The 16,250-nt window shown below is 50.2% G+C and overlaps 1 protein-coding gene across 1 annotated transcript in view; it reads right to left on the bottom strand.

Moving 5' to 3' along the window:
* LOC149332125 (beta-1,4-glucuronyltransferase 1-like) overlaps positions 1-16,250 on the bottom strand; it is a 317,740-nt gene that overhangs the window by 265,388 nt on the left and 36,102 nt on the right. The gene's annotated exons all lie outside the window — the stretch shown is intronic.

Genomic DNA, 16,250 nt, shown 5'->3' with positions numbered 1-16,250 from the left:
GTGAAGAAGAAAGCGGAGAAAATGAAAAGAGGATGAGGAAGAAGAAGAAGAAGAAGAAGAACGGACATGACGGCTGTCGCCGAATGGTTTGGTTTAGTTTGGTTTATTTGGGTTTAACGTCCCAAAGCAACTCAGGCTATGAGGGACGCCATAGTGAAGGGCTCCGGAAATTTCGACCACTTTAACGTGCACTGACATCGCAATGCACACGGGCCTCTAGAATTTCGCCTTCATCGAAATTCAGCCGCCGCGGCCGAGATCGAACCCGCGTCTTTCGGGTCAGCAGCCGAGCGCCATAACCACTGAGCCACCACGGCGGGGCGCTGTCGCCGAATGTTTCAACAAAGCCGTAGCCTAGAGAACATAGTGTAGCTAATAATTTTTTTTTTTAGGTGAATGCTGAAAGTTTTCGGTTACGTCATAAGACGTCGGCGGCGACCGCGGTAAATCTCTGAGAAAGAAATTCAAAGAGCTACGCCAAAAACTCCATGAAAGCTTCAGCGATAACGCACACCTGTAATCGCCGTACTTCCCCTCCAGTGCCTGAAAAGTACACACCACCCTCGCGGACGAAAAAAGAACGTTCCCGCGCGCCACCACCCAACTTCGGCGCAACGCCAGGGTCTCCGAGCGGCGGCGGCGGCGGATTTGCCAATCCCCCAAGTTTCCTCCTGAGCGGACTTCGGGCTCGATCCGCTATGCCCGGCGGGCCGTGCCGCGCGCGAGTCGCGCATACTTTGTTCAAACTTCGGTTCGCCAGAGTTTCGCAAATCGTTGCGTGATTTACCGGGCCGCGGGAAGGTGGAAAATAAAAAAAAATACATAAAACCGCGCAACGGTGCGCCGAGGTGATGGAAAGCCTGCCTGCGGGACCACGAATCGAACGCAACCTGTCGCGCGAGCGGGGCAGATGTTAGTGCCCGTTGCGGCGTGCACACGCGAGCTAGAATAGAGGGAGAGGGGGGAAAAGGATGACGAGAAACAAATCTCTGCGTATATCTAGAGAAAGGGGGAAGGGGAATCTATTTGCCGCATAATTAACTCACCGGGGTTAACGCGCACTGTACGCGCTATGCCGTTCATAATGCGTTTAGGATTCGCGCATAATTGAAGAAAGCCACGCAGCGAGAAACGCTGGGCGGCGGCTCTTATACCGTGTTCACTCGTTTATAACTCGACCAGGATGAAGATTATTGAAGGATTTGAAGGAAATCAAATTTCTAGACTCCTTCCATCGTTGACCTTAACGATCCGGAGACAACTATATTTAAACTGCATCGGCCCTCCTATTACGGGTCCCTCCAATATTACAGGAAACAAAGTTCAAGCGTTCAGTTAATGATTATTCTGCAATTATGCGTGGCCAGCAAAATTTTACTTGTTTTCTAACTAGGTTTTTTTCCTGGCGTTTAATAACCAAAAGTAATTTAGAACCTTAGCGAAGAAGTTACCAAACAATTCGTATTCTTGTGCAAACTGGTTGTTCCCTTTCATGTCTGAGGGACCCGTAAGCCTAGTCGCCACCCTACACGGATCACGAGGTCGCAAGTGGTACAGCCTTCGAGAAAAGTTTCAAGGCCACAGGATTTGCTTTAGGAAACCGTGTAGTTCGGCAGTCACAACAAACAAAAACTTACGAACCTCTGAAGACCAACAGCGACTTTTCTGCTCGCTGCTCCGGACCTTTGGGGCTTCAAGAGCGTCGCGAGTACTTGAAAATACGGCGAGAAAAGTTTTCGAGTTTGTATTGCTGAAAGTGTCCATATATCTTGCACACATCCGCAGCGTTTCAATCGCTATAATCAAAGCCGCACACCAATCGCAGCTCTATCTGATTCGCCGCCAGCGCCGTTAGTCGCCAATCGTGTTAGCGCGAATGGCTTCGTCATCGATCAGTCCATAAAACGCCACGTGGTCTTGCAATCGAAAGGTCCAATGTACGATTAATGACTGTACGGACAGCTCGTGTTTTTGGTTTGGTTTATTGGGGTTTAAGCTCCCAAAGCAACTCAGGCTATGAGGGACACCGTAGTGAAGGGCTCCGGAAATTTCGACCACCTGGGGTGGCTCAGTGGTTATGGTGCTCGGCTGCCGACCCGAAACACATGGGTTCGATCCCGGCCGCGGCGGTCTCAGTTCGATGGAGACGAAATGCTAGAGACCCGTGTACTGTGCGATACCAGTGCACGTTAAAGAACCCCAGGCGGTCGAAATTATCTGGAGCCCTCCACTACGGCGCCCCTCATAGCCTGAGTCGCTTTGGGACGTTAAACCTCACAAACCAACGAGTTCGTGTTTTTGCGTTATTGGCCGATAACTGACTGACGCGCTGCCTTACAGCGAAACTCTGCGAAAATCTGACGCTCATAGCTTGATTGACGGGAACTGCGGTAAGGACATCACAATTAAACTGAAAAATTCGGAGTTAAGGAAGTGATTCTCAAGGATACGTGAAATGCCTTCTAATCAGCACTGACCTTAAAAAAAGAAATGTTTCTCCTATAGGCCTGCTTCAAGCCGAGAAATCACTGAGAGACGGTGGCGCTGGGATCGCAAGTGATGTTTACTGGCGACCAATGTTCGCAGACTACAGCATGCTAGGCCGAAGCGGTCTACTCACATGGCTCATAGTTTGCTCCTATATGTTAAATTTCCCCGACGACCTCCACCGCACTACTGCGGCACCAAGGGCGTGAGGAGCCGAGAATAAAGAACGCAATCGTTGTCACAAATAATAAATGCGGTGTGCGACAAAAACTGGTCGATTCCACCACGACGAAACGGATGCCCGGTCGGGACGCCCAACGTCACGGCAGCTCTTTGGTTTGCAAACACTAGCCGCGGTGGCTCACTGCCCGGGCTCTTTGGTCGCTTAGCACGAGGTCACGGGTTCGACTCCCGTCAGCGACTAACTGCAAACACGCCCCTGCACCGAGATTTCAGTGGGCGCTGAAGAAAGCCCAACGTGTTCGAAATTATATCGAGGCCCTAAATAGAACAGCATGGTTCTGATTTCTCATTAAAAATCTCTCTCTCTCTCTCTCTCTCTCTCTCTCTCTCTCAGCCCGCAGTGTTGTTTGCTGTGGTATTAAAAAAAAACTACTACACGACTATTTGTACACACTGGAAACAGTTCGACTGTGGCTCACAGGCCGCGCTGCTTGTTCGCTTAGCACGAGGCCACGGGTTCGACTCCAGGCAGCGTCAGCGACCGCATTTCGACTGACTAACTGCAAACACGCCCCTGCACCGAGATTTCAGTGGGCGTTGAAGAAAGCCCCACGTATTCTAAATTATTTCGAAGCCCTAATCCAACATCACGGTTCTGATTTCTCATTAAATATTTTTCTCTCTCTTCCCCTTTCTCTATTTCAGCTCGCAGTGTTGCTTGTTATGGTATTAAAAACAAAACTACTCCACGACTATTTGCAAACAGACTGGAAACAGTTCGATTGTGCGGGAAAATGCGGCATTCAGAGGAAAAGGAACGCCAGTGGTCGCGCAAATAGAGTCGCACAGAGGAGAGAGAGAGAGAGAGGAAAACAGTGGTTTAGAGGGAGAGGGGACCGCGTGCTGATTGATTACGGGAGCACGCGTTCGCGTTGTCGATTCCATGATTAATGGGCGCGTGCCTGCCGGGCGGTTCCAAGGAACGCGGTGGTGGCACCGGTATCGATCGCTCGATCGGCCGTGCGCACCACCCTCTCCCCTTCCTCGTTCGCGTGGAACACACTACGAATGCCGGCGTCAACAAAAAAAATAAAAAGATAGAAAGTAAAAAGAAAGAAAACGGACGCCTGTGTGTACGCGGAAATGAGATTCGGGCCCCGAACGTGACATGCGTGGTTCAATACGCGAGTCTAGCTTTCTTTCCTGGTGCAGCCCGCGAAGGCGGCTTCAAGCTGCGACGAGCCCTATCAACATTTCACTCAGGATTAACCGCGCCGACTGTGCTGTGCCGTTTGTGCGCCCCCGTGTGAAATATTGAGGTATTCTTTTCCTCTACTCGCTGTAGAGAAGTGGAACAGGCCACCGCGAAAATTTATATAAGTGGGATTTCTCCATAGCTGCTTGGAAAAGTGCGAGTCTGTTTAGTGACGATGAAGCGTCCTGAAATGTTCACGTAGCCTGCTGTCTTTCGAACCAGTTGCCATTTGCACGTAATATACTACGCCTCACCTCGCTTAAAGTTTAGTTTATTGGTTTATTGGGGTTTAACGTCCCGAAGCAACTCAGGCTATGAGGGACGCCGTAGTGAAGGGCTCCGGAAATTTCGACCACCTGGGGTTCTGTAACGTGCACTGACATCGCACAGCACACGGGCCTCTAGAATTTCGTTGAAGACTATACCTACGATGCCTTGCGAGACAACTTAAAGATGCACTAAAGAGGATTCTGAGCTCGTCTTTTTACCACGGGAACTCAATCTGCACACTCCGAGCATTCTTCTGAGAAACTGCGAATTATTGTCCTGGACGGGCGATTTCCCTATTAAATCGAATTAAACATCCCAGCTCCCGCCTTTTTTTTTTTTTAACTCACCTCCGAAAGTAGGCGGAGTCAACCAATGCAAGAAGTGCCTTTCAGGCAGTTGCGTGGCGGCTTGCCGCTCTGTTATCGGTGATGCGTAAAGCAAAGAGTCCACGCGTATTTTTATTTGCGTGGGCCTAATTTGCGGCTATGTTGTGTGCGACTCCAACAATTTATTCACGGAAACATGAAAAAGAAAATAAAAGCGAAAGCGAAACCGCCTCGCGACTGGCTGAAAGGCACTCCACGTGTTGCTTGACTCTTCCTAATTCTCGGAGGTCAGTTCAAAATAAAGGCGGGAGCCAAGGCGTTTAATCCAATTTAATATGGAAATCTGCCACACAGGACAATAATTCGAAGTTTCTAAGTATGCTCGGAGCACCTATATCGTGTTCCCGTGGTCGAAAGACGAGTTCATAATCATCTTTAGTGCAACATAATGGGGGAACGACGTTGGCTTTCCCCTCTACCAGAGTGGCGGCAGTGACGGCAGTGTTAACTGTAGTTGTTTATTCAAAGGGCAAGCCATTCACAAACAGCCACCCGTTTAAATGACTCCAATTTCGACGGGAGCGAAGAAGAAGACCGTATCTTCGGAGCTGAACCGCAAGATATGTGCGTTATGTTCTATCCAGTACACAAATCTCTCGGACATTCAGAAAGCGATTTAAGCCCAGAGAGGCTGCGTTTGTCCGCGATCACATTATTTCATTACCACAGAATAACTAGAATGCTAGCTGACTTCCACCGTCACAAGTGCGGTCACTGTCTAATGGCGAATAATAGAGGTATCAGCTTCGTTTAGAGCCCACGTGTCCTACAGACTTTTGTCCCTGACTGTGCGTAAGGGCCTGCACAAGTCCAGCATACAGCCCAAGGACGTCCTACTTATGCACTTTTCGTCGTTTTTATGAAAGATGCACCGTTTATTTGTGTGGACCCCACGCATATACAGCATATTTATACATGTAAGATTATCTGCCCTTGTTTTCTTCATTCTTTTTTTATGCGAAGCATATTGCTAGAGCTACCACTCACGCCGTCGGCGTGGGACCCCTAGACGTCACACCACGTGATACCGTGACGTCACACCACGTGACACCGTGACGTCACACCACGTGACACCGGATGAGAGAGGCGGCCTCCACCTCGCGCCGTCGCCGTGGGACCCCTAGCCGTCACGCCACGTGACACCGTGACGTCGTCGTGACGATGCCATCGCACACACGCCGGAATGTCCTCGAGCGGCATTCCCGCGCATTTCGAACGCGCGTTCACACTCGGTGTAGCTGAAAAGCTCGCTCCACCGGGCAGGCAGACGCGGCTTCCGTGCCAATCCAGGCGCTCACCCAACGCGCGTCTCGGGGTTAGACGGCGTTCCGCTGTAGCCATGCCGTTGTCTGCCCCCACGACGAAGGCTTGTAGTGGTTGTATTAAAATGACCAAGTATGCAACCAAGGAAAGCCATGTATTACCAAGCCTAGCCACCAATATGCTTCGCATCTGACTAGGCTTAACCTTAGCTAAGCCTCAGCCATATTTTTTTTTTTCCTTAAATGACCACCCTGAGACAGCGAAAAAGGCACCGAGGAAAGCCGTCCATGTATAGCATGTGTTGAATAGTCATGGCAAAAAGGAAACAATGTACTGCATATTAAGCAGCCGACATGGGTCAGGTGAAAATCGACACAATCCAGAACATTTCGGTGAACTCCACTCGACGCTTCATTTAAGCTGGAAGAGACAGTGGAACTGTGCGCGAGATCACGTCAGACGTGCTACGGGCTCTGCGCTCAAAAGCGAAAAGAAAAAAAAGAATGGGACGAAAAAATGGGGAGGAGGTGAGTCGCGCACGCTTTCATCTGATATAATTGAAACAGCGCAAGGCCCAAGAAGAGAGCAGAGGAAAGGAGGAAACAGACAACACAGCGTCGTTTCCTCCTTTCCTCTGCTCTCTTCTTGGGCCTTGCGCTGTTTCAATTACACCATGCATAACCAACTCGCCCATCAGTTCGTGCTCTCAATCTTTCTTCGGAGTTCTGTTCACGCGAGCAAGGTTCCGAACTGAAATCTTCAAACCAGCCGAACCTCACTGAAGGCTTCGCCTGATCCCAGAGTGGCACGCTGAATCGTCTACGACCTCTCTTAAAGGTGCACTGAAGATGAATTTGAACTCGTCTTTTTGCCGCGGGAACTCGATCTACACGTTCTGAGCATTCTTAGAAACTTCGATTTATTGCCGTGTGTGGCTGATTTTCCTAATTAAATCGAATTAACGTCCGACTCCCGCCTTTTTTCTTTTAATTCTCCCTCGTACGGAGGGCGGAGTCGACCAACGCGTGGAGTGCCTTGCAGCCAGCTCCGTGGAGGCTTTGCTTTCGCTGTATTTAGTTTTTTAGGTCTCCGTGAATAAATAGTTTCATTTTCAGATAATATAGCCGCAAAATAAGCCCGCAGAAATAAAAATACGCGCGGACTATTTGCTTCTACGGACTACTACGTATTACTCCGCGAATGGCAGAGCGGCAAGCCGCCGCGGGACAGGCTGAAAAGCACTCCACGCGTTGGTCGACTCCGCCTACCATACGAGGGAGAATTAAAAAAAAAAAGGCGGGAGCCGGACGTTAATTCGATTTAATTAGGAAAATCAGCCACACAGGGCAATAAATCGAAGTTTCTAAGAATGCTAGGAACGTGCAGATTGTGTTCCCGCGGCAAAAAGACGAGTTCAGATTCGTCTTCAGTACACCTTTAATGTTTGCTGCTCCACTCTGTATTTCGTTCCAGTCACTCATACCTTGGACCCAGATCTGAAGCTCCGGCTACCATCAGGCCTACCACGACGCGAATAAACTTTGCTGTGTCGCCTCTGGCTTGGTCTAGCTTTCACCAACCATTACTCATTCATAATCGGTATGGCTGATAGCCCTGCATGTGCCATCTGCGGGCATGACGAGACTATAACCCACATTCTTTGTGACTGCCCTGCCTACACCACCGAAAGGCAGTCTCTCAGCCATGCGCTGGAGCGCCTAGATCCACGCCCACTCACGGAAATGAAGATTCTCGGCCCCTGGCCGCGGCGGTCGTCGGCGGAGAAGGCCTCCAAGGCAATGCTCCGCTTCTTGAGAACTTCTGGCCTGCACGATAGGCTGTGACTTCAACGAACAGTGACGTTTTAGAGTAACTTCAATTTTCTGTTACTCTCCTTTCTCTTTCTTTTTTTTATCCCCTCACTCCCCCCCCCCCCCCCCCCCGTGTAGGGTAGCAAACCGATTATTCTTTCGGTTAACCTCCATGCCTTTCCTCTTCTACAGCCTCCTCCTCCTCCATACCAGAGCAGGCAAGAAGCTACAGGAAAAACTTGAGGGACACTTAAGTTCACCTCAAGAGTATGACGCGACAGAGTTAAAGAATCCCTACGGTCCCTTTGGGGGTCTTCCACGGCACCTCTTTGCAGACATCGACACGCTTGTTGACATCACATATTGCTTTATCGCACATCATCTCCATATTAACTGGCAACGCTAGTAAGCGATCCTAATTAACTAAGCGTTCCTGCAACGTAAATCGCCTACTGTGCGGTGTTAAGTGCTCGTTCAAGGCCTCTACTTATCCCACTCATTAAACGTTCATCAGTGGTGTAGAGGTATAGTGTGCCCGACTCCCGACCGAAATTCTAGAGGCCCGTGTACTGTGCGATGTCAGTGCACGTTAAAGAACCCCAGGTGGTAGAAATTTCCGGAGCCCTCCACTACGGCGTCTCTCATAGCCTTAGTCGCTTTGGGACGTTAAACCCCATAAACCAAACCAACCAAAGGAGGCCATTTCGATTCCGTTTAACGACTTTTTTTCTTCTCCGCGAAGCTGCCCTCTACGTCACTACCCTCTCGACGAATCAGAATTTTCAGTCACAACGAAGCCGGCGCCGGTCCCGCCAAACGGGACCTTTAAGACTATCGCGTTAAAATAACTTTCTCGGTACGGAAACGGAAAGAAAAAACCCTGTGCCCCCAAGAAGCCGCCGGCTCTTCTGAAACGACCTTGTTCCTCTTTCTTTTTCTTCTCTCTCTCTTTTTCTCTCGCTCGCAGCCTTTTTCTTTCCCCTCCTTTTCTCAAGTTGTTCCACGTGCCATTTCGCTTTTGCGTCGGGGACACACCTCTTACGACGAAACTTCCTTTCTCTCCTTATGGCCCAGTGCATTCGTCAACCAAAATGCATCTCTACATCTTCGCCAGTACATTCACGGCTGGGTCGCTACTGACCACATCACCACCTCCTGGCAATGCCACGTTCGATACTCCAACTGGTCTTATCCTGTCTATCCCCTCACTTCCCATTAAGATTCCCCAGCAGGGAGCGCCGCCCCTAAGCCTGCGCCTAATGCCTGCAAACTTGCTCTTCCCTATGGTCCCTTTTTTTTCCTTTCGCTTCTTGTACGTTTATCCTTCCCAAACAAGTTCTTCTCCACTCACAGAAACGCCCCCACGACCTCTTTGCATGCAGCTGCATAAGAGTGCTTTACCAGTTCCATCGCATACCACGGTGTCCTTTAATTTTTCTTTTCTTCTACGGAACGAACGTTACTACAACCTCTTAAGCAACTTTTTTTCTTCCGTTCACCATTCGCTGCTCGCCACTTCCTATTTCATTTCCCCAGCCTCACACACCGTCTTTCCCTCATCGTGCTGATTCCCCAGCGCGAACAGCGAGCGCCGTTTCCACTTTTCTTTTTTGCTCTTCGTATTTGCTCTCGGCCTTCGACCAGGTCTCTTCCTCCCTCACTTTCACTCTCTCTCTATCTCGTATAAATATCCTCACAGGCATGGTTTGCCCGAAATGGCCAGCAGCTCAGGCCTGTGCGACACTTTCCTTCATCCCCTAAACGTATTTACTTTTCGGGGACGATGCGGGAGACGCGGTGGGCGTTCGGCGACCGTCGTCGCCACAATCCCCATTCCCGCTGGCGGCCTGACCCATTTCGCGTCCTTCCCCGCGTCCACCCGGCTCCCTAGGAATCACAGGCCGTCCCCAAAACGCTCCTCCAACTCTCTCTCCCTATGCCTTACTCCCCAATAGGGAGGCCGCGGCGCAGAGGGAGAGAGGCACCATCTTGTCGTCAGCGCCTCTTTAGCATTGCACTTCCTAGACCCGCATTTGCCCAACCCCCGTACGTACACAGAGGGAAAAAAAAGCAACGAGAGTGGGGAGAAGATAGAAAAGAAACAACCAACCAAACGGGAAAAGAGCAACACTATTTTTTCCCTTTTACGCGTATAGGCGTAATCGTGCGTGCCCACGCGACATCGGGAAGTGGTCTTTCTCCCTTCTTCCCTTCGCCCTCCTTTATCTCCCTATTTGCATTATTTTTTCTTCCCACGCGTTTTCCCTATTTCGGAGCGCCTGCGCGCGCCACACCGTCACGGCCACTATACAACCACTTTCGGGACGTCCATCTTTTTTTTAGTTTTATTTCTCGGGATCTTTTATTCTTATTTCCCTATTCTTCCCTATATGTTAGAGTCTGCGCCGTTACCGCACCACTTTCAGGAGCGACGAAGAACAGGGAAAAGCGGGGAGAAATGGACGACGCATCGGGGAAACAAGAAAACAATCAACGGTCCGGCGCGCAAAGAGCTTCCGCAATTTCGCAGAACGCAGAGCGAAAAAACACACGCACGGCGCGAACAAAGTTCGCGAGAAGAGGGCAAGTGAAAAACCAGGAGGCTGCGGCTGAAGTGAAAAAAAAAGCAAAAAGGGAAAACAAGCACAAAAAAGGTGGAAAGTCGGCAGAGTGTGAATGTATACTGATTTGCAGGAGCACGTAGATATGAGCGTGTTCCGCAGTAAAAAGGAGTTGCAGGAACTATCCCTAGCGCAAAGCTTATATAGTATTGCAGGCACATGATGTTGGCGTAAGACGACGCCCAACGATGATTCCTTGACTTTTTCCTGCATCTTCCGTCTTTTCCGTGCTGTCTTCGTTTTTTTTTTTTTTTCTGAGGCACCGTTCACGGCATCCGCCGTTCCCCCACGAATATTCATCAGTATATCTTTGTTGCCCTCTATGCATAACTTCTGCCCTACGTTTCGCAATTATTTCTTCTTTCGCTTTCATTCTAACAAGCTACATTCCTAAGAGGTCCCATCACAAAGTGGCTGGCCATTTCCTCATATTCGTCGCAGCAGCCTTACTCTTTCCGTCTCTTCTTTTATCTTTTTTAACACCGCTTTCTCCGCTTTTTAAGTACAGCAACATACCAGCCAACGCAATCGTGGTGTTCTCACCAGGCAGCGATTACATTCCTTTACGGGCCGGAAAAATGTATTCCCCATTTTTTTCCCTCTTCGGCTTCCCTAATAAAACCTCGCACTGCTCGCTCCTTTCAAACCGTTCTTTCGACCGCTTCCCTCGTTGACATTTTCCTTGCATTAGTTGCCTTCGACTCTCCTTTTTCTCTTTCCTTCCTTCTTTCTTTTATGCGCGGACACGAACTTGACAACGTTTCGGTGGAAGTCTACATTCCGTTCCTTAAGCGAGCGGGGCGTTCTTTTTCCCTTATTCTGCCTACTTTCCCTCTCGTAGTCATTCTTCCTGAAGTTCCCGTGTCTCCTTTGATTTCGCTGTGAGCACTGAACGCCGGGAGTGCCGACGATGGCTCGAATTGTTCGGGGCCTTTCGTACGGTCCCGATTCGCCCCGCGTAGTTCCCGGAATGTCCGCGAGACGGGGCTTTCGTCGACCGCTATTAGGCATTCCCATTACGCCCTCTTCAATCGCCTATTTCCGCCAGACGCAGCCCTGTAGCTAGCGGTGCAGCTTAGTCAGGGCGAAGGGCGCTGTCTATAGGCGTTCTCCTTTTGCGTGCTAGCGTACGTGAGCGCGTCAGTTTAGAGTAACGAAGGTGTATTAGCGTAGGTCTATACTAGATTACCGGATTCCTGCTGTGCACAAGCAGTGGCAGATGGGCGCCCACCTGGCCAGGCAACTGCCACTGCTAGTGCGCCGAAGAAGCCCTGGAATCCGGTATACGTCTATGCTTGCAGGTGTCTGCAATGCTAATAACTCTCTATTAGTGTTAGCACTGTTCAGATGATATATACGGGACCACTTGGGAGTCATTAGCGCATGCGCAGTGGCAAGTGCCCATCCCATCTGTCGACTGCGCACATAGAGCTGACACCAAGCTGGTATGGTAGAATAAATAAATATATTGGCTATACACTAACTGCCTAACTCTCGGTGGGCACCTCAACCGCGCCACGGCGGAAGGGTCACTCGAAACCAATGCGCCAATATGGGAATAAAAAGGCAGCAAGAAGTTCCCTAGCGCACCACCTTTTATAAAAGGGAGTGCGATAGAGACAACCACTGAAATTCTAGAGGCCCGTGTACTGTGCGATGTCAGTGCACGTTAAAGAACCCCAGGTGGTCGAAATTTCCGGAGCCCTTCACTACGGCGTCTCTCATAGCTTGAGTCGCTTTGGGACGTTGAAACCCCATTAATCTAACCTTTTTACTCCTTTCTGTTCAGTGGGGATGAAGAAAGTTGATGTGCTATGCTGTGTCAGTGCACGTTAAAGATCCCCAGGTGGTCAAAATTATTCCCGATTCCGACACTGCGGCACTTTTTGCTCTTTTTCTCTCAATCCCATCTTCCCTTTAATCAAGGCGCGGTTGAGGTGTCCGCCGAGTACCTCAAAACCAATTTTCATTTTCATGACGGAAAGGGGTAAGAGCTGAGCAAGTGGAGGGCTCCGGTAACCTCTGCTAGCAAACTTCAATATTTCCAAATTTTCTCCAATTATTTCCTTGATTTCAATGACTGCGTTCAATGGTGGTCTGCGTGGGTGTGTCTTCACGCGCACAAATTAGGCGTAGGCGTAACTTCAGCCATGTTGGATGCCGTGGCTGGGCCTTAAGGCGTTTCCTATGGTCAGACCAGTAACCCACGTCGCAACCGCTTGAACTGCCGCTGACTTCTTAGAAATCTACCCGTGATGCCAAGCGGCCGAAACACAACATTACTCACACCCGCATTTCTCAGAAATGCATACGCACCCCGCTGGCAGCAATCGAACATTGCTCGCTGAATTCCCAGCACACCCAAACACACATAAAAAGAAATCAAAGGCCCGAAAAGAGTTGTTCCCTTATTTCCCAACACACCTCGCCCGCAGCGCCAGTCCTTTCGCTGAATCGCTTTTGTTCCGGGAACCGCAGTGACCGCCGCAACCTTTCTTCCCCAACTTCCCCACCACTTTTCCCCTTCTTCTACTCCTGCAAACCGCAAACACGCGCTCGCTGTCGCCGCAGGCCACCCACGTTGTTCGCCAGAATTCGACCGCGACTACGACCGCCGTTTCCGGCGAAAAAAAAAATCCTCTACCCCGCAGCGACAGACGTGAATGTGGAAGCGGTCGAAGCTAACCTTGGCCACAGTGAAAAATAAAGATGGAAAAGAGAGAGAGAGAAGAAAGGGCGGCGCGGGAGTGGGAGGGGCACGATTTTGGGCAGCGGTCAATATATTACCGCGCTCCGTTCCTTGAAATGTATGTCTTGCACACGAGTGCTACGCACTGTATTTCAAGAACCTCCGGGGCTACAAAGCCTTCTCTTTCAATGCTGTGTCCAACGCGGTGTACATGTCGAAACAACGACGCTCGGTGGTTGAACACCAGATGGTGGCGGGTTCGATTCCCGAACACGATATTTGCCTATTAAAGGCAGCGAAATGCAAAATAATAATAATAAAACACCCCAGACATCGCCCATTTTAAATGTGAAAAAGTGACAGCGACAGCTGTCAATTCTGATTTGATACCTATTGCTATCCCGTGAAATAGAGCCGGCATAGCTCCTCCGCATGTGAACAAGCGGCTGAGGAGAACTGTGGTCTTGTAACTTTTCGCTATTCGGGAAACAAGGACGGGCCGAAGGGTTAAAACAACACAGGACACTGATTCACTCCTGAGTCTCGCCCAGGTTCCTCGGATAGCGCAAAAGTGGAACACCACTCGCAGAAAACCAACCAGCCCGTTTGAAACGGTATTAGAGACCTGCGTATTCTGGTAGTTAGCCTTCAAGCACCTATCGAGCATATAACCAGCGCGATCCGATTTCCCTTGTGATTCTTCAGCTAGATTGGCTGGACAACCATTTATTGCCACCCCGTTCCCAGGTAAACAAACCCACATCGACCTCTCCCACATCGTCAAGCTGTCACTCTTCGACAGTCGTAAAGTTCCAGTATCACTTGTCCGCCCCAGTCGGAATGCTGAAGTCAAGATTTTGTCATGACAGACATTAGGTACTTGTGCTGTTTTTACGGCCAGTGGTACCACTTGTACTCTACTTTCACCCCATTGTCCTGTGAGAGTGAAACTGCTGCTCGCTTTTTTCTTAACAATTCTTTCCTACTGATACGGCTCTGACCCTCTGCGCAACAATAGCTGAACATGAGTAAATAAACGATAACTAAAATACACGGATCGAAAAGCCTGAAAATAACACATGCGGCGTTATCTCGAAGTCTTCGTTACTTCGATCATTGCGCTGCGCCTCCCTTTTTACTCCCCATTTTCCCCTTCCCTCGTCCACCTACTTCCCAACAGCTCATGCACGACACCTTCCCCTTCCCCAAAACACCACCACCGTGAGGTCAGCCGCAAACCGCGGGAAAGGGATTGGGGGGGAGGGGGGCAAGGATCAGCAAGTAAAACATACAAACACCGTTCCACGAGTCCGGCGGAATTTCGCCGCCATGGCGTCGGCGGCGGCGACAGGTGCAACGGACACAGCACGCCCCATCCATCAGCTGGGGAAGGAGGCGGCTGGGGAAGAAGGAAAGCTTCCCGAAGGCCGGTGCGGACCAGCGGTCTGCCCTTGCCCCTCCCCTTCTTGTCCCCCCCCCCTTGCGCCCCCGCCCCTCAGCATCCGACCGCCACAAGAGAGGAGAGAGAAAGCCCGAGTGCTTCGACTGTACGTTACATGTGTCCGAAACAGAAAACGAGAGAGAGGATAAAAACGCGGAAAAATATCCCTCCGAGGTCACGCCAAAGGTTCGCGCCAAAGAGAACAGAGGGGGCGGCGAGAGCACGGCCGAAGTAACGGCGTGTTCCGCCCGCTTTTGCTTCGCGGAAGAGGCCGCGACGATCGGCAGCTCGCGCCGTGGACTACGCGGCAGTATCATGTAGACAAGTTGTGCTCGTGTGACTCCGGATGCAGCTTATTAAATTACGACGCTGAAAGACCTCGCATCCAAATGTAAACCTGGAACGTTCTCATTCTCGACCCACACGTACACCACTTTCCGACGTGACCCCCATAAGCGGCGATGAGCTTTCGCCGGCGATACACCGGCGTTGCATGTCGTCACAGAAAAATGCGGATGCCAAGTGACGGAATTAATTATTCGCATACTCAATTTGGAAACCTCTTCGTCGGTACCCAAGCGAGCGCCCTAAATGTATTCCTTCACTTTGGGCAAGCAGCCAGAAGTGTCATTTCGCGAGGTATAGTCCGTACGATGCTTGAGACAAAACATTCGCCGTTTTTTTTTTTTTAAACGACGGCATGCAGACACTTATACATCGCTGGCTGATGCACACCTAAGTTGGCGCGGTAGACCATATTAAAATGTGTCATACTACTGAGAATGTGGTCATTCGACACTTTCAATTCAACGCAATGTCTTCTATATTTATCTCTTTTAAAAAGTATACATCCCCCGAGACGAAACTCACTGAACACCTGTAGCACCTATCCCAACAACCCCAAGCCCAAGCAACACAGGTAATCGGCCCAATATTGCAAATGAATGGTTTCACTCTGGTCCTTTGTAAGACCAGTCCTTTGCCAATATATTTCCAATATTGGGCCGATTACCTGCATAACTTGGGAGTAGTCTTAGCATCAGGCAAAATGCGAACGTTTATGGGAACAGAGGTGGCGGTGAGAACTTTGCAAACAAAACGTTTTTTTTCTTTCGGGTTCACCGTTCCGCGCGGCCAGCTTGCTGCCCCTCGCGCTTGGGGTAAAATGATCGTGGCTCGGTTCAAGGGCCAGCGACGCCCATATGCGGAACGACAACGCAAGGTGTTCCCAGCATTAATCTCCCAGGGACCGCGGCGGCCACGGAGACCCCGGCGGCGGCGCTTTATCACCGAGCGACGCGGGGGTCCAGATCTGTTCGCGGCAGCTCGGAGGACACGAACAAAAGAAAACTCGCCGCGGCACAGTCGAGCACCCGCACGCTTACTTCGCTGAAAGTGAGCGACGCGACGAAAACAAGCGACAAGTGCAAAGCACTCATGATACACACAGGACTCCTCCGGTCGTGTGTTCATGACGGAGACCTGAAGGCAAAAAAAGATGCAATATTTGCTTTATTTGTTCTCGAAGTGCACGAATGGCGAGTTCCGAGCTTCGCCCGTGTTGCAGCACGGGGAAGATCGTAGCTTAGCCTGCGGGGCTCAGAATCCGTGCCACGGTGACTCAAGAGAGGATTTAAGAGTTTCTTAAAACACCGCGTGCTTAAAACACCGAGTTTCTTAAAACAGGTTATAGCTTAATATTCAGGCGCGTAATGTTTTTTTTTTTCCTCTTTTTTTACGCGACAAAAAAGTCCTATTTGACGTTCCCGAGTGCACTTGCAAAAACGGTCGGCTGGTGCCGCCACCCGTCTTCCATTCATCGCCTTTTTATTTCGCTTACAAAA

Source organism: Amblyomma mixtum, chromosome 8 (genome assembly GCF_055824585.1).
Source record: "Amblyomma mixtum isolate Tamu chromosome 8, ASM5582458v1, whole genome shotgun sequence".
In the NCBI taxonomy this organism is placed as follows: domain Eukaryota; kingdom Metazoa; phylum Arthropoda; class Arachnida; order Ixodida; family Ixodidae; genus Amblyomma; species Amblyomma mixtum.
The sequence above is the reverse complement of the archived record's forward strand: the minus strand, read 5'-3'. Positions and strand labels throughout refer to the sequence as shown.